At 36.3% G+C, this 27,064-nt stretch overlaps 1 pseudogene; it reads right to left on the bottom strand.

Moving 5' to 3' along the window:
* Window positions 1–1,155: 1,155 nt before the first annotated feature.
* LOC132520273 (RNA/RNP complex-1-interacting phosphatase-like) overlaps window positions 1,156–27,064 on the bottom strand; it is a 142,216-nt pseudogene continuing 116,307 nt past the window's right edge.

Genomic DNA, 27,064 nt, shown 5'->3' on the forward strand with positions numbered 1-27,064 from the left:
TTTGTTGTTTTTCCCTTGCTGCTTTTAAAATGTTTTCTTTGTATTTAATTTTTGACAGTTTGATTAATATGTGTCTTGGTATATTTCTCCTTGGATTTATCCTGTATGGGACTCCCTGTGCTTCCTAGACTTGATTTTCTATTTCCTTTCCCGTATTAGGGAAATTTTCAACTATAATCTCTTCAAATATTTTCTCAACCCCTTTCTTTTTCTCTTCTTCTCTGGAGCCCCTATAATTCGAATGTTGGTGCATTTAATGTTGTCCCAGAGGTCTCTGAGACTGTCCTCAGTTCTTTTCATTCTTTTTTCTTTATTCTACTCTGCAGTAGTTATTTCCACCATTATCTTCCAGGTCACTTATCCATTCTTCTGCCTCAGTTATTCTGCTATTGATCCCATCTAGAGTATTTTTAATTTCATTTATTGTGTTGTTCATTGTTGCTTGTTTCATTTTTAGTTCTTCTAGGTCCTTGTTAAATGTTTCTTGCATTTTGTCTATTCTATTTCCAAGATTTTGGGTCATCTTTAGTATCATTATTCTGAATTCTTTTTCAGGTAGACTGCCTATTTCTTCTTCATTTGTTAGGTCTGGTGGGCTTTTATCTTGCTCCTTCATCTGCTGTGTGTTTTTCTGTCTTCTCATTTTGCTTATCTGACTGTGTTTGGGGTCTCCTTTCTGCAGGCTGCAGGTTCGTAGTTCCCGTTGTTTTTGGTGTCTGTCCCCAGTGGCTAAAGTTGGTTCAGTGGGTTGTGTAGGCTCCCTGGTGAAGGGGACTAGTGCCTGTGTTCTGGTGGATGAGGCTGGATCTTGTCTTTCTGGTGGGCAGGTCCACATCTGGTGGTGTGTTTTGAGGTGTCTGTAGACTTATTATGATTTTAGGCAGCCTCTCTGCTAATGGGTGGGGTTGTGTTCCTGCCTTGCTAGTTGTTTGGCATAGGGTGTCCAGCACTGTAGCTTTCTGGTCATTGAGTGAAGCTGGCTGCTTGTGTTGAGATTGAGATCTCTGGGAGATTTTCGCCATTTGATATTATGTGGAGCTGGGAGGTCTCTTGTGGACCAGTGTCCTGAAGTTGGTTCTCCCACCTCAGAGGCACAGCAGTGACCTGGCTGCAGCACCAGGAGCCTTTAATCCATACGGCACTATTCACCATCCCTTATGAAACCAGAAGAGCAGCTTTCTTATGGAATGATGAAGAACTTGTAAAGATAAAACACCAGTATCCAATTGCATCATCTGGCCACATGCCTTCTACATCAATCAAATATCTGCAGATGTGGTAGCCAGTCCTGTTTAAACCATGGGTACAGTGGACACCAATAAGTGTGTCATTATCTTTATTTTCTTTCAGAAACCCATTAACAGCACATTGGAATTTAAAAATAGTGTCATCATCTGGCACCTGATGCCCAATTGTACAAATTTTTAAATAAGGAATAGTTTCTGTTAAGTCCTCTGGCTTATAATAGCGGCGAGTATATGTTAAGTCAATAATCAGCCCAAGTTCTTCATTCTGTTCTTGGATTTTGTTAAAAGAGATCCAAGGGGGAAAAACATTCTTTTGGAGCAAGATTCTTTTCAAAACTCTTTTTTAAAGGAACTTTGAAAGCAATGAAACGAGTCCCAGGCATCCGCTGTTCAGCTGGGAGATAGTCTTTCCACCTTTCCGTGATGTGCTTTCCACCTTTCCTCTTGGCCCCAGATGTCTTGTAAGTATAAAACACACATTGGGGCTTCCCTGGTGGTACAGTGGTTGAGAGTCCACCTGCCGATGCAGGGGACACGGGCTCATGCCCCGGTCCATGAAGATCTCACACACCGTGGAGTGGCTGGGCCCGTGAGCCATGGCCGCTGAGCCTGTACATCCGAAGCCTGTGCTCCTCAACGGGAGAGGCCACAGTGGTGATAGGCCTGCGTACCGCAAAAAAAAAAAACCACAGCAAAACACAAAGAAAACAAAAAGAACACAATACATTGAATATCAAAAACTTACTACAAAAAATTAATGTATAAATCCCAAAAATGTTTACATTGTTACATGGTGAAATGATAATATATTGACTATATTGGGTTAAATAAAAATACAATGAAAACTGGAAAAAACAAAAAATGTTCATGGATGAGAAGACTGTAAGCTGAAGCTAGTGCCTAGTAAATGACAGAGCCCCACAAATGTTGTAGAAGATTGCATGAAGTTTATATGATGGCTATTACTTTTTTTTTTTTTGCGGTACGCAGGACTCTCATTGCTGTGGCCTCTCCTGTTGCAGAGCACAGGCTCTGGATGCGCAGGCTCAGCAGCCATGGCTCAAGGGCCCAGTAGCTCCGCGGCATGTGGGATCTTCCCGGACCGGGGTATGAACCCGTGTCCTCTGCATCGACAGGTGGACTCTCAACCATTGCGCCACCAGGGAAGCCTGATGGCTATTACTTTTGTAAGCCTAGAGGGGAATGGAACTTGTTCCTTAGGGGAGGACATTCTTGTCATTTAAGGCTATAGTGTGTAGCCTTGGATAATCACGCACAGCATAAAGACACTTAATGAATCTGGTAAAAGATAGTGGGGAGGACAGCTGAACAGTGGGATGGGGATGTTGGGAAGGATGGGAATGGATGGAAAGTTTCCAGAAATAAATTTTACAGTAGTTCATGGCTACTTCTGTTCTCCCAATCAACCTCTCATCTTGGACTGAGCAAAGAACCCCAGAGTGGAGGAGAGCAGTGGAAGCAGATCAATGAATTCTCCGTTCTGTATTATTTCCAACCCTTTGACGAAGTGTTCTAGAGATATAAATACACGTATGTGTATGCAAGTCTCTAATAGCTGCCAAGGTAGTTGTGTTTAATACACCTTATTCTATATTTCAAAGCTAGATTACCTGTCAAGGCCTCTTTTTGTCTCTCTCGATCCATTATTTTATAGTTCTTCATGTCTTCAGTGCTCGTTTTATTTCATTCATTTGTATTCTTCATAGCATCCTGGTTATCCATGCTGTTAATTCTGTCTGACAAATGAAAATTGGACTTGGGGAAACTATGACTTGGGCAATTCATCCCAATAAACAGAGATAAGACCAGGAAGCAAGCTTAGAAGTTTCCGGAACACATCCTGTTGTGTAAGCTACTAAACCCCAGAATAGCTGCTTTTTACCATCCCTACTTTTTGTTTCATTTGCATTCATTCAGGATCTTTTTGTTGCGAAGTCCCACTGGCCTGTGGTTATTCTGAATTAGAAACTCTTAAGCGTTGTTGATCTTTCTGAGCTTGGCAAAGTGTCTCTGGGGAGTGTTCTAAGAAAATAAAGTATGTTCTGTCATGTAACTGTTGCTGAAGAAGAGACAGAGGACTCAAAGCCAGGAGTTCCTTGCTATACATAAGCCCTGTGACCTGGGTGAATCCTCTTGGTGCCATAGATTCTCCATCCGTATTCTCTGCCTCTCCTAATCTCACAGGGATATTATGCAGCTAAATGAAATGAAATTATTTTGACCTACTTGGATCTGACGAGCTCTTAGTTCTCTTCCAGTTCTGAAATTCTATAGCTCTTTACGGTGGGTAGAGAAGTTGAAAAAAGAAAGCCAAGAAGAGATTTTTTTAGAAGATCTGTTTTTTATTCCTACTAGTAAACAGGTGATGACAGCTCTTCAGCTCCTATCTCATCCTTGTCAACAAGTCATTCAGGTGTAGGAATTTTATCCCCAGAGGTATTGGGGAAAAAATCATTGGTCTTTTTAGTCCAGCTACCAATGCTGCAGTTTCCATGAACGGTGTATGCTTTGGTTGAGGATTTGAAGCAGTATCTCTGGCAATTCTATACCTCCTACAGGGAAAATACAGGTGACTCTGTTTCTCAGTGTTAATTTACTCCATTATTTTCTTCCGTCCTTTTTATATTTCCTCTCTCCCACTGAACTTCCTTTCTTCCTCTCTCCTTGTGCAAATAGCTCTTTCCACTTGAGTTTGGCTCACCTATAAGATCCATTGTCTACAGATCATTGACCTCTTAGTTCAAATTCTTACCAAATGGGAACTGGATAACTTAATCAGGTCTTGGGATAGTCTTTCCTCTTGGGTTATGGGTCTATTTGAGTTAGAATCAACTGTAGGAGGTGGAAGGCATGGGGGCCTTCCACTCAGGGACAATAAACAGTGCAGAGCATAATATATCTACTTTGGTTTTCAGTCTATAATAAAAGAACTCTTCCACAAAACTCAATACCTAGCTTCAGTTATAGATGATAAACATTGTACTTTGAACACACACTGTATCTAGAGTCAGGAAGTCTTTGTTCATGATCCTGGCTCTGCCTCTCCCAAACTATGTGAATTTCTTATTACCTAACAGTTTTACCATCTGCAAAAGGGGGAGAGGATGATAATAATAACTTCTAAGCACCTCACAGAATTGTTGTGAAGAAAATATGCCAAAAATGTTTATAAGTTTGTGAATTTAGATGCCATGCATTTATATATATTTATATATATTTTTAATATATTTTTCCAGTTTTATTGAGATATAATTGGTGTATACACTGATTAGTTTTAAGCGTACAACATAATGATTTGATATACATATATACTGCAAAATGATTACCATAATAAGTTTTGTTAACCTTCATCACTTCAAATAGTTACATTTTTTTCTTGTGATGAGAACTTTTAAGACCTACTTTCTTAGCAACCTTCAAATATACAGCACAGTATTGTTAACTATAGTCACCATACTGTACTTTTTAGCCCCAGAACTTATTTATCCTATAATTGGAAGTTTGTACCTTTTAATCACCTTTACTCATCGGTATTTTTTAAGTTTTTATATCTTTAACATTTGTTCTATCTTCTATAAATCATACTGTGTATAAAATATAAATCATACTCTATGCTCTTAACCCTTATTTGATCATTTGATTGTTCAGTTTACTTCTTCCACACACCTAGACCAAGGAGGCTTTCTCTAACAGCATCTAAAGAATACTTGCATTGTAGCTTCTTCCTCTGCTTTTCAGCACTTACATTACATGCTATTATATCATATATTTAATTGTTTACTGATTTATTTTCTGTTCCTGTTTTTAGATTTGAGCTTGCTTAGGGCAGGGTCTTTAGCTGTCTTCTTCATTTCTGTATCCTTGGTGCATAGTATTTTCTTGGTGTATAACAGATGCTTAATAAATATTTGTTAGTAAATATTTACAAATATGAATGAATGTCCAATAAATAATAATTAACTGCTAACTTCTCTCACTGCTTCTGGTTCTATTCTTGGGCTCAAGTGAAGTATTTTTATAGAAATACCAGCATGGACTGAAGGAGCAAACCATTCTACAGTCAGTCTATATACATTTAGAGAAAAAAGGAACCAAATCTCTGTGGAGGTGGAATGTCATTTAAAAAATTGCTTTGGCATAGATTTTGAGAAATTGACCCTACGGCTCTAGGTGTTACTACCATGGTCAAATCTTATCCATAGTAAAACTTCACCCATTCACCTGCACTTGCAAAGTATATAGTTATTATTGACTCTTCATGTTAGCATGTAAGTCTCATGGTCTGGGGGCAAGCAATCAAAATTCATTCACGATGCATGTAGTATGTGATATGATTTCCCTTTCCACCAAAGCAAATGCTCAGAGGGTAAATAGCAGACACAGTTTTTTGATCTGGGCATGGTATTTTATTTTCAAGTTATTTACATGGTAGATAAAAGAACGTGAAGGAAAATCAAAGCCATGTTGTCACATGCAAGCTGCTCTAGAGGTGAAGCAAAGCAGATACCTGTCCTGCCTTGAGAACTTGTTGCTGTCTCAGCTTGTTTTCTGTCATCTGGGACCAGGTATCTGAGAAGGTTGATACGATGAAAGTTATTCCTAAATAAAAAACAAACAGAAAAAATCAAAACTCCATATGGTGAGATGTGTCCAAGGAACACCTGAATGTCAGACATATAATCCATGATAGTTTTTCCTTCTGAATCAGAATAGATGCCTGTCATACTGTACATGGTTCAGGGACATGTCTCAAGACAAAGGAAATACTAAAACATGTTCCAAAAAAACTATATAAGAAACTTGCCCTCTTGTCAAAAGAAAAAAAAAAAAAACCTTCATTGAATATAGAAGCATAGGCTTTTCTATCTTCCTGTCCTCAGCGTCCTCCTGTAATTCCATTTTCTCTGCCTGCTGACAGCTGGATTTCTGAAATTCATATAAATTTCAGCAGGCTGCTGCCTAGAGCCATCAGTCTCTGCTCTGGATGGCGAATGTCCTCCAGAGCACATCTACTGTTCTTAGCTTGTCGTTGCTGCTCATCTCCCAAGCAGAATGACTGTCACCTTGCGTGTTTAATACTAAATTTATCGGGCCGCCATTCCTTGCACTTTACACAAGAGGTCATCAAAGTTAAAGCGTTCCAAAGTTTGCAGGGCATGAGGCAAGGGGTCTGTGCACTACAGTGGCGGGGCTGAAAGCTGACTGCACTGTTACCTGGGTACTGGCAAGAGCAGAAAAGGCTGGAAAGAGTACAAAAGTAAATGGAGATTTTTTTTCTTGGTTGAATTATAGATATCTTCAGCATTATTGAACTTGGAAATGTTCCAGGAGACCAGGTCTTCCCCATATCTCCTCCCCAGATGTAAGGCAGGAATGCTCATGTGAGTGGGTCAGGAAGGCTAGGTTTCCCAAGGAATTCTTAACTGCCAATGGACAGTCCTGGTTTCCTCAAGGCCAGTCTCCTTGATAGTTACCATACAATATGTTGTCTTCATGTAGTTATTCATTTTAGTATATAAGCAGTTCCTCAAGGATCCTACTTGCTGATTAGTCCCACTGATTGGGAAGAGAATATTGTAACATCAGGATTTCTCTTTGCAATATTCAGATGGGACCAAACAATACTGCTTGACCAGGGCTCTTTTCTTGTCATTGGGTCACATTGCTGGTATGGAGATGTTTCTGGGGATGTTATTCGAAATATTTAACAATCTGAATGGCAGAGGCACATCAATCAAAATGAAAGTCTGACCAGAGTGGACAGCCGTTCACCCCTAAGAAAAGCCCAGTGTGTTGTAACCAGGATGGGAAGATGGATGTGCTCACCACCAGCAGCCCAGGCTCTTATCCTAAGCTTCTAAACCCCATATTAGCATAATCATCCTATGCTAGAGGCCTCTGATTAGTAATTACAGTTTGTCATGCTAAAAAATATTTAATTACCTTTACCCTTAAAATTACATTAAAAATTCAACTCACATAGATAACTGAGTGCTTTCACCTCCAATTCTCACCTTATTCCCCAGATATTCTAATTAAAGATGGACTATTTCTTGGAAAGGTATATGATTTGCACAACTCTCATACTAACTTCCCTTTTTCAGTATGTAGATATGGCCTTAGCCTAGGACATGACCTCAGTTGGCTGTTCCCCTAGGCTTGTGAACAGCCCCCGACCCCAACTCTGTGATTGAGATATATGTAGAATTTCTCTTTCACCTAAACTTTAGCACTAACAGACTCATTCCTTTACCATTTTTTATCCTTCCTCTCTTCCATCCTGACAACTGTCTACTCCAGATCACAGTCTAGTCACAGTGTCCTGTTTATAATTTTAAAACCCCAAAGCCATTGATTTATTCATTTATTTGCTTATTTATTTATTTATTTATTGTCAGTGGGTATATCAGAACTGAGTTGCACTGGTAGATTAAGAGATATTTATTTGATTTTTTTTCCTTTGGTATCTCTGCTAAAGGTCCTCTTATGAGAGGATGTCAGAATGCTTCAAAAATAAACAATAAAAATAAAAAAGAAAGAAGAAGTGAAAGAGCAAAGAAAGACAAAATCCTATCGATAGTGGAGGCAGAGTCAAGACAGTGGTGTGGGAAGACACAGAGTTAGCGTCTCCCCATAACTAAGGCACCTGCCAGCCGCTGGTGGAGTACTCTAATGCCCAAGGAGATGGGAGGAACCCCAGAGTGAACTGGCTTGTGGGATCTTGGTTCACGAGCCCGGGGTTGGGCAGAAGCTCCTGCAGTGGGAGCTCCAAGTCTGAACCACTGGACTAACAGAGAACCTCAGGACCCAAGGAATATTCATAGGAGTGAAATCTCACAGAGGTCCTCATCTCAGCACCAAGACCCAGCTCTACCCAATAGCCTACAGGCTCCATTCTTGGAAGCCTCAGGCCAAACAACCAGTGAAACAGGAGCAAAATCTCACTCAATTAAAAAAAAAAATTCAGACAGCAAAAAAAATATGTTGCAGATGAAGGAGCAAGGAAAAAATCTACAAGACCAAATAAATGAAGAGGAATTAGGCAATCTACCTGAAAAAGAATTCAGAGTAATAATAGTAAAGATGATCCAGAATCTCAGAAATAGAATGGAAGCATGGATTGAGAAAATACAAGAAATGTTTAACAAAGATCTAGAAGAACTAAAGAACAAACAAGCAGAGATGAACAACACAATAACTGAAATGAAAAATGTGCTAGAAGGAATCAATAACAGAATAAATGAGGCAGAAGAACGAATAAGTGAGCTGGAAGACAAAATGGTGGAAATAACTGCCGAGGAGCAGAATAAAGAAAAAAGAATGAAAAGAATTGAAGACAATCTCAGAGACCTCTATGACAACACTAAATGCCCCAACATTTGAATTATAAGGGTCCTAGAATAAGAAGAGAAAGGGTCTGCGAAAATATTTGAAGAGATTATAGTTGAAAACTTCCCTAACATGGGAAAGGAAATAGTCACCCAAGTCCAGGAAGCACAGAGAGTCCCATACAGGATAAACCCTAGGAAAAACACACCAAGACACATATTAATCAAACTAATAAAATTAAATTCAAAGAAAAAATATTAAAAGCAGCAAGAGAAAAACAAAAAAATAACATGCAAAGGAATCCCCATAAGGTTATCAGCTAATTTTTCAGTGGAAACTGCAGGCCAGAAGGGAGTGGCAGGATATACTTAAAGTGATGAAAGAGAAAAACCTACAACCAGGATTACTCTACCCAGAAAGGATCTAATTAAGATTCAATGGAGAAGTCAAAAGCTTTTCAGACTAGCAAAAGCTAAGAGAATTTAGCACCACCAAACCAACTTTACAACAAATGCTAAAGAAACTTCTCTAAGCGGGAAACAAAGGAGAAGAAAAAGACCAACAAAAATAAACCCAAAACAATTAAGAAAATGGTAATAGGAATATACATATCGATAATAACCTTGAATGTAAGTGGATTAAATGCCCCTACTAAAAGACACAGACTGGCTGATTGGATACAAAAACAAGACCCATATATATGCTGTCTACAAGATACCCACTTCAGACCTAGGGACATATATAAATTGAAAGTGAAGGGATAGAAAATGATATTCCATGCAAATGGAAATCAGAAGAAAGCTGGAGTAGCAATACTCATATCAGATAAAATACACTTTAAAATAAAGAATGTTACAAGAGATAAGGAGGGACACTACATAATGATCAAAGGATCAGTGAAAGAAGAAGATATAACAATTATAAATGTTTATGCACCCAACAAAGGAGCACCTCAATACATAAGGCAAATGCTAACAACCATGAAAGGAGAAGCACCTCAATACGTAAGGCAAATGCTAACAACCATGAAAGGAGAAGCACCTCAATACATAAGGCAAATGCTAACAACCATGAAAGGAGAAATCGACAGTAACACAGTAATAGTAGGCAACTAAACACCCCACTTACACCAATGGACAAATCATCCAAACAGAAGGAAACTCAAGCTTTAAATGACACAATAGACAAGATAGATCGAACTGGTATTTATAGAACATTCCATCCAAAAGTGGCAGAGCACACTTTCTTCTCAAGTGCACATGGAACATTCTCCAGGATAGATCACATCTTGGGTCACAAATCAACCCTCGGAAAATTTAAGAAAATTGAAATTGTATCAAGCATCTTTTCTGACCATAATGCTATGAGATTGGAAATCAATTACAGGGAAAAAAACTGTAAAAAAGACAAATACATGGAGGCTAAACAGTACGCTACTAAATAAGCAAGAGGTCACTGAAGAAATCAAAGAAGAAATTAAAAAATACATAGAAACGAATGACAATGAAAACACGACAACCCAAAACCTATGGGATGCAGCAAAAGCTGTGGGAAGTTTATAGCATTCAAACTCACTTCAAGAAACAAAAAAAAAATCTCAAATAAACAATCTAACCCTACACTTAAAACAACTAGAGAAAGAAGAACAAAGAAAACCCAAAGGCAGGAGAAGGAAAGAAATCATAAAGATCAGAGCAGAAATAAATGAAATAGAAATGAAGAAAAAAATGGCAAAGATCAATAAAACTAAAGCCTGGTTCTCTGAGAAGATAAAATTGATAAACCATTAGCCAGACTCATCAAGAAAAAAAGGGAGAGGATGCAAATCAATAAAATTAGAAATGAAAAAGGAGAAATCACAACTGACACTGCAGAAATGAAAAGGATTGTAAGAGACTACTACAAACAATTATATGCCAATAAACTGGCCAACTCTGAAGAAATGGACAAATTCTTGGAAGGGTACAATTTTCCAAGACTGAACCTGGAAGAATTAGAAAATATAAACAGACCTATCACAAGTAATGAAATTGAAACCGTAATTTAAAATCTTGCAACAAACAAAAGTCCAGGACCAGATAGCTTCACGGGTGAATTTTATCAAACATTTAGAGAAGAGCTAAAACAGATCCTTCTCAAACTCTTCCAAAAAATTGCAGAGTGAGAAACACTCCCAAATTCATTCTACGAAGCCACCATCACCCAGATACCAAAACCAGTAAAAGATATCACCAAAAAAGAAAATTATAGACCAATATCACTGATGAACCTAGATTCAAAAATCCTGAACAAAATACTAGCAAACAGAATCCAACAGCACATTAAAAGGATCATACACCATGATCAAGTGGGATTTATCCCAGGGATGCAAGGATCCTTCAATATACGCAAATCAATTGATGTGATACACCACATTAACAAATTAAGGAATAAAAAACATCTGATCATTTCAATAGATGCAGAAAAACCTTTTGACAAAATTCAACACCATTTATGATAAAAACTCTCCAGAAAATGGGCATAGAGGGAAGCTACCTAAACATAATAAAGGCTATATATGACAAACCCACAGTAAGCATCATACTCAATGGTGAAAAACTGAAAGCATTTCCACTAAGATCAGGAATAAGACAAGGATGTCCACTCTCACCACTGTTATTCAACATAGTTTTGGAAGTCCTAGCCACAGCAATCAGAGAAGAAAAAGAAATAAAAGGAATCCAAATTGGAAAAGAAGAAGTAAAACTGCAACATGATACTATACATAGAAAATCCTAAAGATGCCACCAGAAAACTACTAGAACTAATCAATGAATTTGGTAAGGTTGCAGGATACAAAATTAATGCACAGAAATCTCTGGCATTCCTATACACCAACAACGAAAAATCAGAAAGAGAAATTAAGGAAACACTCACATTTACCATTGCAACAAAAAGAATAAAATACCTAGGAATAAACCTCCCTAAGGAGGCAAAAGACTTGTACTCAGAAAACTACAAAACACTGTTGAAAGAAATCAGAGATGACATAAACAGATGGAGAAATATACCATGTTCTTTGATTAGAAGAATCAATATTATGAAAATGACCATACTACCCAAAGCAATCTATAGATTCAATGCAATCCCTGCCAAACTACCAATGGCATTCTTCACAGAACCAGAACAAAAAATCTTACAATTTGTATGGAAACACAAAAGACCCCGAATATCCAAAGCAATCTTGAGAAAGAAAAACAGAGCTGGAGGAATCAGTCTCCCTGACTTCAGACTATACTACAAAGCTACAGTAATCAAGACAGTATGGTACTTGCACAAAAACAGAAAAAGAGGTCAATGGTACAGGATAGAATGCCTGGAGATAACCCCATGCACATATGGGCACCTAATTTATGACAAAGGAGACAAGAACCTACAATGGAGAAAAGACAGCTTCTTCAATAAGTGGTGCTGGGAAAACTGGACAGCTACATGTAAAAGAATGAAATTAGAACACTACCTCACACCATCACAAAAATGAACGCCAGATTGATTAAAGACTTATATGTAAGTCCGGACACTGTAAAACTCTTTGAGGGAAACATAGGAAAAACACTCTTTGACATAAACCACAGAAAGATCTTTTGTGACCCACCTCCTAGAGTAACAGAAATAAAAATAAACAAATAGGAGTTAATTAAACTTAAAAGCTTTTGCACAGCAAATGAAACCATAAACAAGACAAAGAGACAACCCTCAGAATGGGAGCAAATATTTGCAAATGAAACAACAGACAAAGGATTACTCTCCAAAATATACAAACGGTCATGGAGCTCAATATCAAAAAAATAAACAATCCAGTTACAAAATGGGCGGAAGACCTAAATAGATATTTCGCCAAGGAAGACATACAGATAGCCAAGAGGCACATGAAAAGATGCTCAACATCACTAATTATTAGAGAAATGCAAATCAAAACTACAATGAGGTATCACCTCGTGCCAGTCAGAATGGCCATTATCAAAAAAGCTAGAAACAATAAATGCTGGAAAGGGTGTGGTGAAAAGGGAGCCCTCCTACACTGTTGGTGGGAATGTAAATTGATACAACCACTATGGAAAACAGTATGGAGGTTCCTTAAAAAACTAAAAACAGAACTAACCATATGACCCAGCAATCCCACTACTGTGGGACAATAACCAGGACATGGAAGCAACCTAAATGTCCATTGACAAGTGAATGGATAAAGCAGATGTGGCACATATGTACAATGGAATATTACTCAGAAACGAAATTGAGTTATTTATAGTGAGGTGGATGGACCTAGAATCTGTCATACAGAGTGAAGTAAGTCAGAAAAAGAAAAACAAATACTGTATGCTAATGCATATATATGGAATCAAAAAAGAAAAAAATGGTACTGATGAACCTAGTTGCAGGGCAGGAATAAAGAGGTAGAAATAGAGAATGGACTTGCTGACATGGGGTGGGAGTTTGAAGCTGGGACAAAGTGAAAGTAGCATCGACATATACACACTACCGAATGTAAAATAGTTGGCTGGTGGGAAGCAGAAGCATAGCACAGGGAAATAGGTTGGTGCTTTGCGGTGACCTAGAGGGGTGGGATAGGGAGGATGGGAGGGAGGCTCAAGAGGGAGGGGATATGGGGACATGTGTATGCATATGGCTGATTTGCTTTGTTGTACAACAGAAACTAACACAGTATTGTGAAGCAATTATACTCCAATAAAGAGCTATTAAACAAAAAATCCTAGCGATAGTTAACAAGTAAATCTAGTTTACCTGTACTCAGTTTCTAAAATTCATTCTTTCTTCCTAAAGGGCTTAAAATTTTTACTCAGGGGTTTTCCCTGGTGGCGCAGTGGTTGAGAGTCCGCCTGCCGATGCAGGGGACGCGGGTTCGTGCCCCGGTCCGGAAAGATCCCGCATGCTGTCGAGCGGCTGGGCCTGTGAGCCATGGCCACTGAGCCTGCACGTCCGGAGCCTGTGCTCCGCAACGGGAGAGGCCACAACAGTGAAAGGCCCGCGTACCGCAAAAAAAAAAAAAAAAAAAAAAATTTCTGCTCAGGGAAAAACAACTGGCAAAAATGACACACTGCCCCTCTACCTTTCCTCTCTGCTGCCCTTGACCAGGGCCTTGTCTCTCTTGTATTTTATTTGTGTACTTTTTCTTATCCCTCAGGGTGACCAAATTCTGCCTAATCTCTGGAAACATTTGTGGGGCAGAAGGAAGTAGTCAAGTGAGTGTAGGTTTGCCTCAGGCCCTCCTTCCCAGAACACCAAGGTGGAAGATGGCTGGAACCCCTCCCGCCCACCCATTTACCTCCAAGTGCCTGTTGTATACTTCTTTCTCTTCAAAGTTGTCCCGAAGCTAACTTCATCTCTATGAAAACATCTTTGGATGGGGGAAGGGGAGCACCAACTCTTCCCAGCCCCCATTTTCCACCTTGTCCCTGGACAACTTGCAGTGGTCCTGGTGGCATTTTAGTGGAAACAGATGTTTCCTCTTTCTCAAAAGTTTAGTGTTGCTGTAGGATCTGGGCTTTGTATGTTATGTCAGTCCCCTGGAAGCCTTCCTTGGACATTTCAGAGCAGTCAACTTAAAGCATTGTATTATAATACAGCATTACAATTGAGATCTCCCATTGGACACAAGCTCTTTGAGATCAGGTTTGTTTTATTTTTATTTTATTTTACTTCACTTTATTTTATTATCATCTTTAAAATCTATTTTCCTAACACCTATTCTAGAGCTTAGCTCATCATAAATTCTTAGTAAATATTTTGTTGAATGTATGAACTAATTAATTACCCAGTGTATTTGAGAATGAGCATTTTCTACCAGTTCAGAAAAACTCTTAATACTTGCTCGTCTTTGTACCTTGATTATGGGGATTTTTTTCCTTGTCTGGAAGGTGGTAGGGATAAAGGGTGGGGCAGGGACTAGACACCTTTTGTTTATCAGCCATGTAGGACTAACTAGGATCCAAGAAGTAATGAAAAGGAAGTTCATGGGGACAGATAATATATAATTTGAAGTTGTGTGTTCATTGATCAAACCCTAGGACTCTCCCTTATGTGGCAGGGCCAAAAGGATGTATGAGAAAGAGTAAGTACTTCTTTTTTTTCCCTTTTGCTACAAATGTAGCTGTGTAAAATATAAATCAATGAGAGGTTAAGACATTTTCTCTAAACAGTTTAAACCCTATTCTTTGCAGTTTAACCAGCAGTTGTGGAAATTCAAGCTTTAGTCACGAAGATTAGAAAGAGAATGAAATTGAGAGTCAGGAGAATTGGAATTAATATCATTTGGGGTGTGAAAAGGTGATTGAATAAAGCATTTTCAGTCTTCAAGCCACAGTTTCCTCATCAAAAGTAACAATGACAACTGCATTTTCTACTTTATAAGCCTATTGTAAAGATATATGCAAATAATCTACGTTAAAATGACTTGAAAAAAAAACTTTGCAAAACATTATAGAAATATAAAGTATGGTATGGTATGTCTGTGATCTTCTATTCCAAGTCTAACTGGGTCCTCCTTTTTCAGCTGAATATGTAGGTGTGAACTTTCTGGCTTTTCTTTAGGAGAAAAGAGAGTACAAAATTACCCTGTGAATAAAAATGAAACTAGTAGCTGAGTGATTTAAGGAAACGTGGTTATCATGTCTAATTTTCTACTGCTTTCCAGCAATGCTGCACTGACAGTTATCTCTGAAAATCTCAGGATATTGAGCAAATTTACCCTCCTGACACCTTCAGGGAGAAAGAAGCAGCGATACACACAGGCCTCCCCTGGCTAGTGGAGGCTTCAGATTGAAAAGCAGGCAGATGTAAAAATAGGACACAGACAGAGCTGCAATATTTTGACCTAAGTTGTCAGCCTGGATATGAGGTCTTCTGAACTCTCTAAAAGAGAGTTCACCTCACTCAAAGAAATGGGAGGATCAGGTCAATGTTATCACATCATATATTCTACTGCGTCCTGGGCATACTCAACCTATCTGTACCCTATGTGCCTTGGATTTTTCATCCAGCAATTGTGGATTTCCAATTGTGAGGTACTGTGCTGGTCTGTTATTCCTAAATTATACTGATGACTTGGGGAAGGTCAGCTATGTGGTGGTAGAAACCAGAAATGATAGAGAATACGTCATAATGTTACCACCAGCCACTGGACTAGAAATAACAGTGAATACTTATGTGGTACTTACCGCAGGCCCTATACTAAAAATGATATGACTTTAATTCTCTAATCCTATGAGGAGCATTCTAGAAATATCTCACTTTGCAAATATGGAACCTGAGGCACAGAGAGATCAAGTAACTTGCCCAAGGCCACATATCTAACAAAGGCAAAACATGATCCCAAGCAGCCCAGCTCCAGAGCTTGGGTGATGACTTAAGCTCTACTGAGAAGGGTTCAGCTCTGGCAGTTTGAATAAATAAGATGATTTCTTAGTAATTGCTTAGGTTGTCAACAAAGATTGCTTGTGCATGTCACTGATAGGAAAACCAAAGATGACTCTGTATAACAATATAACACACTCTATGCCTTTTTTTGAACACCTGTTACGCTTAATATGAGTATCAGAGTTAATTATAATTTTGTCTTTTCATGTAAGTAAATTTTGCCTCTACACTAGATTGCATGCAAGTGGAGAATCGTGACTGTTTTAAACTTCCATTACATACACATATTTTTAACAATTTGTCTATTTACAGTTCCTGTGTGCATAGTGCAGGGCACATGGTGGGCACCCATAAATGACAGTAATTAGTTCAGTCACATTTTTTTCCTTCTTTTTGATATATTTACTTTTTGTCTCCTTGTTCTGAGAGTATTTACAGTATGTAAAGTTGTAAAGAATTGTCTCCACTGGACTCTGTATTCACCCCTTTGGTCAGTGTTCTCTTCCAACTAAAGTGAGAAATCATCAGCTGCCTTTAGGAACTGCACTAACCAGAAGAGAAGGAACTAAAAGCCAACCTTGGCATTGGTGTGGGTAGAGTGGTCTGGACAAGCCATGATGGCATATGTTTCTCACATATAAGGGAATCGAATACTGAAAGATCAATACCTCACCCCCCGCCCCAATAGTACTCCATCAGACTATTATTTGATAGTTATCAGGACTAGTGCCTGAGTTACATGGGTCTCCTTCTGCTGAATCATTAGTGCAGTTGGCATATGGCTTGGGGAAGCCTAACTACTCCAGATACTAATTTTAAATGTGAAAAAAAAGAGTAAGTCATATGGGATCTGGGATTAAAATGACTCCTTAAACTATGCTTTTCCTCCAGGTACACTATGTCTATGCTCAAACTAAGGTGGACTGGGAAAGAAAAATATATTCAAGCATAATACAGGCAAGTCTAAAGGTATTCTGTTTAATAACCTAGGAGAAAGTCCCCTTGATTTCCTAGGTTTTGAAAAGAAAAAAGAAGCGGTTTTTCACTAATAAAAAAATTAATTATAAGAGATTGAAGATTAAAATGGAACGTTGATTCTCCCCTTTGGGCCTTTCTTTTCCTTATTAGTGGAGGAGTAAAAAAAGTAATTTTTTGTCTCTTGTATTAATAATTTTACCCTAGCCATACTTGGATGATAAAAAAAAAAAAACCAAGGAAGTATGGAAAATTTAGCTTCAATTTCTCAAATTAATCTTGTAATAGATGGTAAAATAGAGTAAAATTAGGAGATGGAATGCAAAATCTTGTAAAGAACTTCTAATTTATCATTTTAAGAGTACTGATTCACTTATTAAATAGACATATTTGTGCTAGACACGGAGAATACAGCAAAGAACGCCACTTATTTTAAGCATATATCTCAAAGTGCCAATTAAATATTAACCAAAGGAGAATTAGGTTGAGAGGTAGAGGCACTAAAAACTACAGGTTTCTGCCTGCCTGGGTTGATACTTTATATTCCTTATAACTTCCATTTTGGAAGTCATTTGATTTAGCTGAGAATACCCTAAACTTGACAATGTCGTATAGGAGGGAGAAACACCAGGCTGTTTTTGAGGGCTCACTTACCACCTCAACACAAGCACTGTCAAAGGGATGGTAATGACCAACACTGCATAGAAGAATGGAAATGGAGGAGTAGGGTTCAATCCTCATGACTTCAAAATAAGCCAGACTGAGCCAGAAATCTCTTCGGCATATCCAACAAAGCATATGCAAGCCAGTGCTCTCCCACAGGGCAGAGATGTGTGATTTTATGTACACTAAATGTAGCGTCTAGGGAACTATAATCATGTGATTACTTTGGTGATCGGAGCGAGCTTTTTTTCACTGCTGAAGATACACTGGCCCTAGATCAAGAGAGCTTGTCAATGGATTTTGAGGAAGAATGGATTGCTGTAGAAGTATTTAGCTAACATTTTAAAACTAACTCTTAATTAAAAGCACTTGTGATGTGCCTTAATACAGGTATTTGTTCTTGGATTAATTCTTTACTGCAGTCCTAACCAAGTAGCCCAAGTAAGTGTTGTAAATATGTATCTGTACCAAATAGGGCCCCATGCATATTCTGTATGCTAGATTTTACTTATTATTTTTCATTGTGTCCATTCATTCAGTCTTAGGAACCAAAGAAAGAGGATTAACACTACATGGACGTCTACTCTTCCTTTGACTATGCTGCAAACTACCTGATCATTCCAGAAAAAGCTCAAGCAAAGGTTTAAGTGCATGCCCTTCTCTTTGCTGAGATTTTTTTCATCATAAGCATTAATTGGATACTTCTTAAGAAGTTAAAATTAATATCATCTTGATTACCATGATTATGATCAATTTTTCTTCATCTTTTGTGTGCATAGAAATGGGAGATTTGTGTGCACAGAAATGGGAGGTTCTAGTCCTGAGCAGTTTAATAGTAGAAAGAAGGCAAATATACAGATAACGTTGCTTGGTAACTCCCCCAAATGCTTTCATTTAAATTTTTTATTTATTTATTTATCTAGAGTAACTGCAATTTATTAGAGTAAACAAGGTGGTTTGGTTCTTCCACTTCTAATTGTAAAATATGCTTTAAGCAATCTTTTGAATGAAAGAAATGTTAGAACGCAAGGTCAGTTAACCATGGCCCTCTGGCCAAATCCAGGCCACAGCTTGTTTTTGTCAATAAAATTTAATTTGAACATGGCAGACACCCATTTTCTCATGTATTGTATGTGACTGCTTTCAAAACAAAACAGCAGGGTTGAATGTTTGCAACAGAAACCTCAGATTGCAAAGCCTAAAATATTTACTATCTGTACTTTTACAGAAAAAGTTTGTGAACTCTTGTATGTAGAAAAAGTTTGTGAACTCTTGTATGTAGAAAAAGGAAGAGAGCATACCAGTCAAGAGCATAATTCTATATATCAAACATGACAGGATTCAGATAATCAAGGAACAAATTGTAGATGGCTTTGAGGTTAATTCCTAGGACTATTGATTTGAGTAATAGTTGGTATCTGGAGTAAACTTCTGAGGAGGAAAACAAAGCCCAAATGATTCTTGAATTCTGGATAGAACCGGTCAGAGAATCTAGAGGTAATAAGGAATTTCAGATGGAACTTGCTAAATACAAATAATAATTATAATTTAGTATTTATTCATTTTTACTGTTACCACCCGTAGATAATAGATGAATCTGGAAATGATGCTTTATTTTTGGTACTTTCAATTTCAGGTGTTACTAGTATTATCAGATGGAAGGGAAATCTAGACCTGGAAAGTGGCATTCCATGTATATATACAAGGGACTCTAGTCTTAGTATAGCTTATTATCAAAAGGAGAGGAAGTATTATTATTTTATTTTTTGCTTGCTGAGTTTTTACCAAGAATGGATATTGAATTTATCAAATGTTTTTCATATGTCTATTGAAATGATTGTATGATTTCCTCCTTACCTGTCAATGTGGTAAGTTATATTGATTGATTTCCTTATGTGAAATCAATAAGCCCTACTTTTCCTGCTATATTATGTTTTTTAATACATTACTGTATATGATATTCTAATATGTTAAAAATTTTGAAGCTATGTTCACAAGAGGTATTGCTCTGTAATTTTTATTTTCTTATAATGTCTTTGTTTGGCTAATGAGTTGGTAAGCATTCTCTTCTCCTCTAATTTCAGAAGGAGTTTGTGTGGGATTGGTTGTATTTCTTCCTTAAATAATTGGCAGAATTTACCAGTGTAACAATCTTCCTACCAGTTTTCTCCATGGGAAGATTTTGAATTACAAATTTAATTTCTTTCACTTGGTTATTTTGTCTTAGTTTTGTTAATATGTATCTATCAAGAACTTTTTCCATTTCATCCAAGTGGTTGAATTTTTTGGCATTGAATTATATACAATATTGTTTTATTATCTTAATATCTGTAGTGATGTCCTTTCTCTCATTCCTAATATTGGTAATTTGTATCTTCTCTCTTTTTCTTAAAACTAGAATTTGTGAATTTCAATGATTTTTTTCAAAAGCTCACTTTTTAGTTTTATTAGTTTTAAAAAAGTTCCACATCATTCATTTTTTGTGCTTATCTTTATCCTCTCTTTCTTCTACTTACTTTGAGTTTAATTTGCTCTTTTTATTTTTATTTATTTATTTATTTTTTAAACTTTTATTGGAGTATAGTAGATTTACAATGTTGTGTTAGTTTCAGTTGTACGGCAAAGTGAATCAATTATACATATACATATATCCACCTTATTTTAGATTCTTTCCCCATATAGGTCATTACAGAGTATTGAGTAGGGTTCCCTGTGCTATACAGTAGGGCCTTATTAGTTACCTATTTTATATATACTGTAGTGTGTATATGTTAATCCCAATCTCCCAATTTATCCCCCCCTCCCTTTTTCCCCCTGGTAACCGAAAGCTTGTTTTCTTCATCTGTGTTTCTATTTCTGCTTTGTAAATAAGTTCATTTGTACCATTTTTTAGATTCTACATATAAGCGATATCATATGATATTTGTCTTTCTGTGTCTGACTTACTTCACTTAGTATGGCAATCTCTAGGTGCATCCATGCTGCTGCAAATGGCATTATTTTGTTCTTTTTTATGGCTGAGTAAAATTCCATTGTATATATGTACCACATCTTCTTCATCTATTCCTCTGTCAATGGACATTTAGGTTGCTTCCAAGTCCTGGCTATTGTAAATAGTGCTGCTATGAGCATTCAGGTACATATATCTTTTCAAATTATGGTTTTCTCCAGGTATATGCCCAGGAGTGGTATTGCTGGGTCATATGGTAGCTCTATTCTTAGTTTTTTAAGGACCCTCCATACTGTTCTCCATAGTGGCTGTACCAATTTGCAGTCCAACCAACAGTGTAGGAGGGTTCCCTTTTCTCCACACCCTCTCCAACATTTATTGTTGGTAAATTTTTTTTGATCATGAACATTCTGACCTTGCTCTTTTAAAAAAATAAGTTTTATAAAGTCTTAAGGCAGATTATTGATTTTAGACCTTTTACTTTATAATATAAATATCTAAAGCAATAAATTAACCTAAAAAACTAATTGTAACTCACTGATTTTGATATATTGATTTCATTTTCACTGAGTTCAAAATATTTTCTAATTTCCTTTGTGATTTCTTCTTTAATTAATGGCATACTCAGAAGTATAATATTTAATTTCCAAATATTTGAAGATTTTCCTGATAGTTTTCTGCTATTAATTTCTAATTCAATTCTTTTTTGGTCAGAAAATATAATATGTATTTTTTCAATTCTCTCTAATTTATTAAGACTTATTTCATGTACCAGCATATAGTCTATCTTGGGCAATATTTAGTTTTCAATTATAAGGAATGTATATTCTGCAGTTATTGGATGGAATGTTCTGTAAATGTCAGTTAGGTCAAGCCATTTGATAATGTTCAAGTCATCAATATTATTTATTGATTTTCATCTACTTCTATTAATTACTGAGAAAAAAAGTGTTAAAACCTCCAACTGTAATTGGGATCTTATCTATTTCTCCTCTGTTCATTATATTTTTGCTTCATGCATTTTGACACTTTGCTATTAGGTGAATACACATTTAGAATTTTTTTTTTTTCTGAAGAATGGACTCCTTTATCATTATGAAACATTCCTCTTTATCCTTAGTAATAGTCCTTATTCTAAAGTCTACTTTGTTTTCTTTTGATTAGTTTTCTTTCAATTAGTGCTTCATGGTGTATTTTTTACTATTAATCTATTTTTAAAATATTTAATATAGTTTATTGTGGACAGAATATCATTAGATCTTGCTTTTCTTATCATCTGATAATCTGTGCCTTTTAATTAGTGTTCAGACTATTTGCATTTAATGTAATTATACATTTGGTTTAAATCTACCATATATTTGTTTTCTAATTGTTTTATTTGTTCTTTGTTTATTTTTCTCTTTTTACATAGTGATGAAATACTTGAAACTGAATATGCCATTTTATTTCCACTATTGGCTTATTAGCTATACCACTCTGTTCAGTACATTATATTTTCTTTAGTTAATTATCTTTGTAAAAAAAAGTATAAATTAGAGAAAAATCTTTTATTTATTTATTTGAAATTTCTGGCACTCTTCCTTTGTGTTCTTTACTTGCAATATTCTATTATTTTCCTCATGCCTGATGGAATTCCTTTAATATTTCTTATAATACAAGTCTGCTGATGACGACTTTTCTCTATTTTTTTGTCTAAAAATGTTTTAAATAATATATCTGCTAGATGTAGAATTCTAGATTAATTCTTTTTCTTTCAGCCTTTTGAAACATGTTGGTCCACTGTTTTCTCACCTCTACTTTTCTGATTAGAGCTAATTGTCATTTGAATCATTTGTTCCATCATCCCAATACTCTGGGTGCTTTCAAGATTTTACCTTTATCTTCAATTTTCAGCAGTTTGGTTATGATGTACCTAGGTGTGGTTTTCTTTATATTTATCCATTTGGACCTTACTGATTTTTTGAATATGTAAATTTATGTCTTTACCAAATTTGGGAACACTTGGCCATTATTTTTTCAATATTGCTTCTGCTCCATTCTTTCTCTCCTATTGTCCTGGGACTACCATAACATGGAAGTTAGACCTCTTAATATTGTCAAACATGTCCCAGACACACACACACACACACACACACACACACACACACACACACACACACAATTTTCCCTCTCTGTTCTTCAGATAGCAATTACTCAATTCATTTTAATGTTAACCTGTGTTTTTTCTTTTTCGTCTCCATTCTGCTGTTAAATGAACCAATACAATGAACTTTTAAATTTCAGATATTTTATATTTTATTTCTAGAATTTTCTTTTGATTCTTTTTCATAGCTCCCATTTCTTTCCTAGATTTCTTTTTTCATTCATTATTGCATTTTTTTTCTTTTTCTTGGCATGGTTATAATAGCTTCTCTACAGAGCCTGATAATTCTACCTTGGGTGCTGTCTCTCTTGATTTTTTTTTCCCTTGAGAATAAGTCATATTTTCCTATTATTCCATATATTGAGTAATTTTGGATTGGATCCTTGGGATTGTTGATATTATGTTGTGGATACTCTGGATTCTACTATATTAGTTCAAAAACAGTTTATTTTGTTTGTTTTTGCAGGCAATTACCTTGGTTGGACTCAGACTGAAAATTATGTCTTTTGGGTAACAGTTTAACCTTCAGTTCAATTCTGTTAATCTTAGCTAAGTGGCTTAAAGTAGGCTCCATTCATTCACAGTTCATGGGTCATCCAGAGATTTTGGTAAAGTGTATGCACAGAGTCTGTGGCTCTCCCTCTCTATGTTCTGTTTTTCTGGGTGCCCCCTCACTTTCTAGCAGCTGTACTCTGACTATTCAGGCCTGAAAGATGGTATGTTTTCCATGAATTTTAGCCACTTCACATGCTACCAAGTATAGCTTGCTTTCAATCTAAATGCTGTATAAAAATTTTCTTTTTGTCCAGGTTCCAGAATCTGTCTGCTGTTTTGCACTATCCAATTCTTTCACGTAATTTCTTTTGCATTTTGTCCAGAGTATATGGTTATTATCTGCAGGAAAGTCAACCTAGTAAGAATGTATTTGTCTATGCCAGAAGCAAAACTACTTCTATGCATGTCAGGGCTGGTTCTCAGTAAGACACAATGCGACCCCTATGCAGACCTCTTTTTCTTCATACTATCTACTTTTAGAAACTTTGTCCCCAAATTTCCAGCTGCCTCAGCTTTCCCAGTTTTAATCTTCACCTCCTCAACTCAGGGAGGCCAACTGAATTCTCTCTGTATTCTCCCACCCTGTATTTATGTTTTGGTAATTGACTCCAGACAGAAAGGCAATATAAATGTAGAGCTCACCTTAATTTTTCTTATTCTCAGGAATACCAATCCTGCATTTCCTGTTTTCCCGTGTGTGAAACAGTTGTTTCATATATTTTGCCCAGTTATTTACACCAGGAGGTTAAACTCAATTTTTGTTATTTCACCATGGCTAGCGGAAGAAGTTCTAAGTTCTGTGGATTTAGAATATTTGGAAAATATATAAAAGAGAAAATAAAATCATTCTAAAACCTAATCATCAACAGACAATTGCTGTTAACATATAGACATATTTCCTTGGAATTTGTGCAGTTTATTTCTAGACTTTATAAACATTATAACATTATAAATGTATGTGTGTACATATATGTGTATATATAATAATTTAAATATAAATATGTATAATTATTGTTTATAATAATTTAAATATGTATAATTTATATAATATATATAAAATTTTAAACAGTTAATAAAAGATCATTTACAGATCCTATTTAGAAGACAATAGATTTAGGGTATGGTGACAACTAATATTTGTTCCTAGGTGGTCCCTTTTAATTAAGCAAAATTACTCAGGTCATTTAGTGTGACTTTTGACCACGCAAAAAAAAATTTATTCAAGACACTTGGCAAGGTTTGCTCTGTGTAGCTCTGTTTTATGGAGATAGTTGAGGAAAGTTTCTCTTGGCAAAATGTCTCGTGCAAATAGTTTAGATACTTTTTGTAAGTGCTAAATAAAACTAGCAGAAATATTATATTTTATTATTATAAAAAGTAACAGGAGATTCCAGCCCAACTCTGGGATAAACTGTTTGGTAGTAGACACAGGACCTGGACTTGACAAAGGAGTGGAATCCAAAGGGAAAGTTAGGAGAGAGCACTTCAGGGTGAACTTTCCTCCAGGGCTACAGAATTTAGCCAGCGACACACAGGCCAACTGAAGCAGATTGGAGTTCAAAATATATTGCAGGAGAGCTTTTTATGTTTGTCCTTCAATTGCTGATCTATCTTCTGCCTTTTTGAATTTCTTTCCTTACTACTTTTGATAATGTGTTTTTAAGTTTCTTTCTCCTGTCCTTTTATTTCCTTTTTCTCCTTCTCTTTCTTCTGTCTTTTTCATCTCATCTTGTTTAGCCAAGGCGTTGCAGATTTTTTCGCTTACGTCTTTCTGAATCTACCTAAAGGAAAACGTCTTCTTATATTTTAAAGAGGAGATCAAAAAATGTAATAATAGTTTTGTTCTGTTTCTGTAGTATGTTGTTTTCAGAGGTTTATTCTTCTCTTCAGAATCTTGGGAAATTTATCCTTTCACTTGTGTTGTCTTCCCACAAATCACATGTTATCATCTTTCTGTTTACCTACCTCTCCTTAAACAAGGAAAACTGTATCAAGATCTAGTGTTTGTGAACAGACCAACAGGTAATTGAATTGCCTTTGTCTCTATGTTTTCTCTACTTAGATGTTACCCTCTTCTCAGATATACAGCCAAAGGCAGGTGATGAGTATGAATCAATCCAATTTCCACTGTCTTTCAGTTTTGCTATACTGATTTGGGACCTTTTTATCAATGTGTAATATATGGCTAAGCGGATAGAGTATATAAAAAGAAAAAAATACAACTCCATGTTTGTATCGTTACAATGGGGCTTAGATGACAAATGTGGTTGTCAAACTATAGTCATGAACTAATCAACATCAGAATGCAGAGCCTTAGGCCTAATCCCAGGCCACCTGCATCATAGTCTTTAGTGTGGGGAGAAGGAAGTCCTGCAAACCTACATTTTGAACAAGTTCTCCAGGTAAGTCTTACATACACTAAGAACATCTTCCATGAAGCTTTACTTGTAGGGACTCCACTACTCGGAATGCAACTCAGTACTGCTTGTCCATCCCTGCTTCTCAACTCAGTGTGGCCTCTCAGTAGGTGAGATGTAGACCAAGAAATACTTACAGCTGCAGCTATAAAAAGGGCCTGCTTTTGGCCATCCCCCCCCAAAAACCAATATCACAGAGGAGAAGAGTCTGCCAAGTACTTGTAAGGTTTTTGTGTCCTCCCTACATCAATGAACAGACAACAGGGAGGACTAAAGAAATTATTTAATTACTTTTTTGGTGAATAGATTTGCTTTATTGCAGTTCCACTACATAAACAGTCCACAGATTGTAATTCTCTCTTCAATTCCTTTGGTCTGAAAATTAGAGGAAATTCTGCCCAGGTTGTGACTGTGTTGCTGGGAGATTTTTCCCTTTTTTGTTCTCTGCATTCTCAATTTTCATAGCGGGTTAGAAGTGGCTATGTTAGAGCTTATTGGCTAGATGCCATTTGAAATCGGAAATTCTAATAGATATATAAAAACATTTGCTTATCATGGAGTAGAGTTGCAACAAATTCACCAATATTTCTTACAATTTTGCTTATATTCAAAAGTCTTTTTAAAAATACAGATAATATTAAAAATAATATAACCAAGTTATACCCATTAATTGAAACTGACACTTATTAACATTCTGCCATATTTATTTAATAAATTTTTACAAAGTAAATAAAACAAAGATGAAGATGAAGTTACTTTTGCTCCCTATACCTGTTTCCATTCCCTTCCAATCTCACCACATACAGCCAGTGTTATACTTTAAATGGAGATCGTTGTAATCTATTTATTTAAAAAATATTTTATACATCCATAAACATATATATGTATATACACACACTTATATACAAGAACAATATATAATATTTTATTTAAATTTTTATTAACATGATTTATTACATGCTCTATATTCTACCAGTTGCATTTCTTCCCCTCAATCTATGGTTGAGATGTAGCCATTTTGATATATTAATATCTGTTTAATTTCTTTTACTTCATAATATTCCTTTCTTTGTATATACTCATATTTATCAACTCCCTGATTTCTTCCAATATGTAAGATATTACAACAGTGCTGTAATAAACATTATTGTTTATGTTTCCTTGTGTGCTGTGCAAGAATATTTTTAGGCTATAATCTTAGAAGTGGAATTTTGGGGGTAATACGGTATGCACATTTAATACTGCAAGATATTATCAGATTCTTTTTCTTTCACACTTTTTGAACCACTTTTTACACCTATCATTAAGGCATGAAATTTTCTGTTTTTCTGAATCTTTGCCAAGAGTTGAT

Source organism: Lagenorhynchus albirostris, chromosome 5 (assembly GCF_949774975.1).
Source record: "Lagenorhynchus albirostris chromosome 5, mLagAlb1.1, whole genome shotgun sequence".
In the NCBI taxonomy this organism is placed as follows: domain Eukaryota; kingdom Metazoa; phylum Chordata; class Mammalia; order Artiodactyla; family Delphinidae; genus Lagenorhynchus; species Lagenorhynchus albirostris.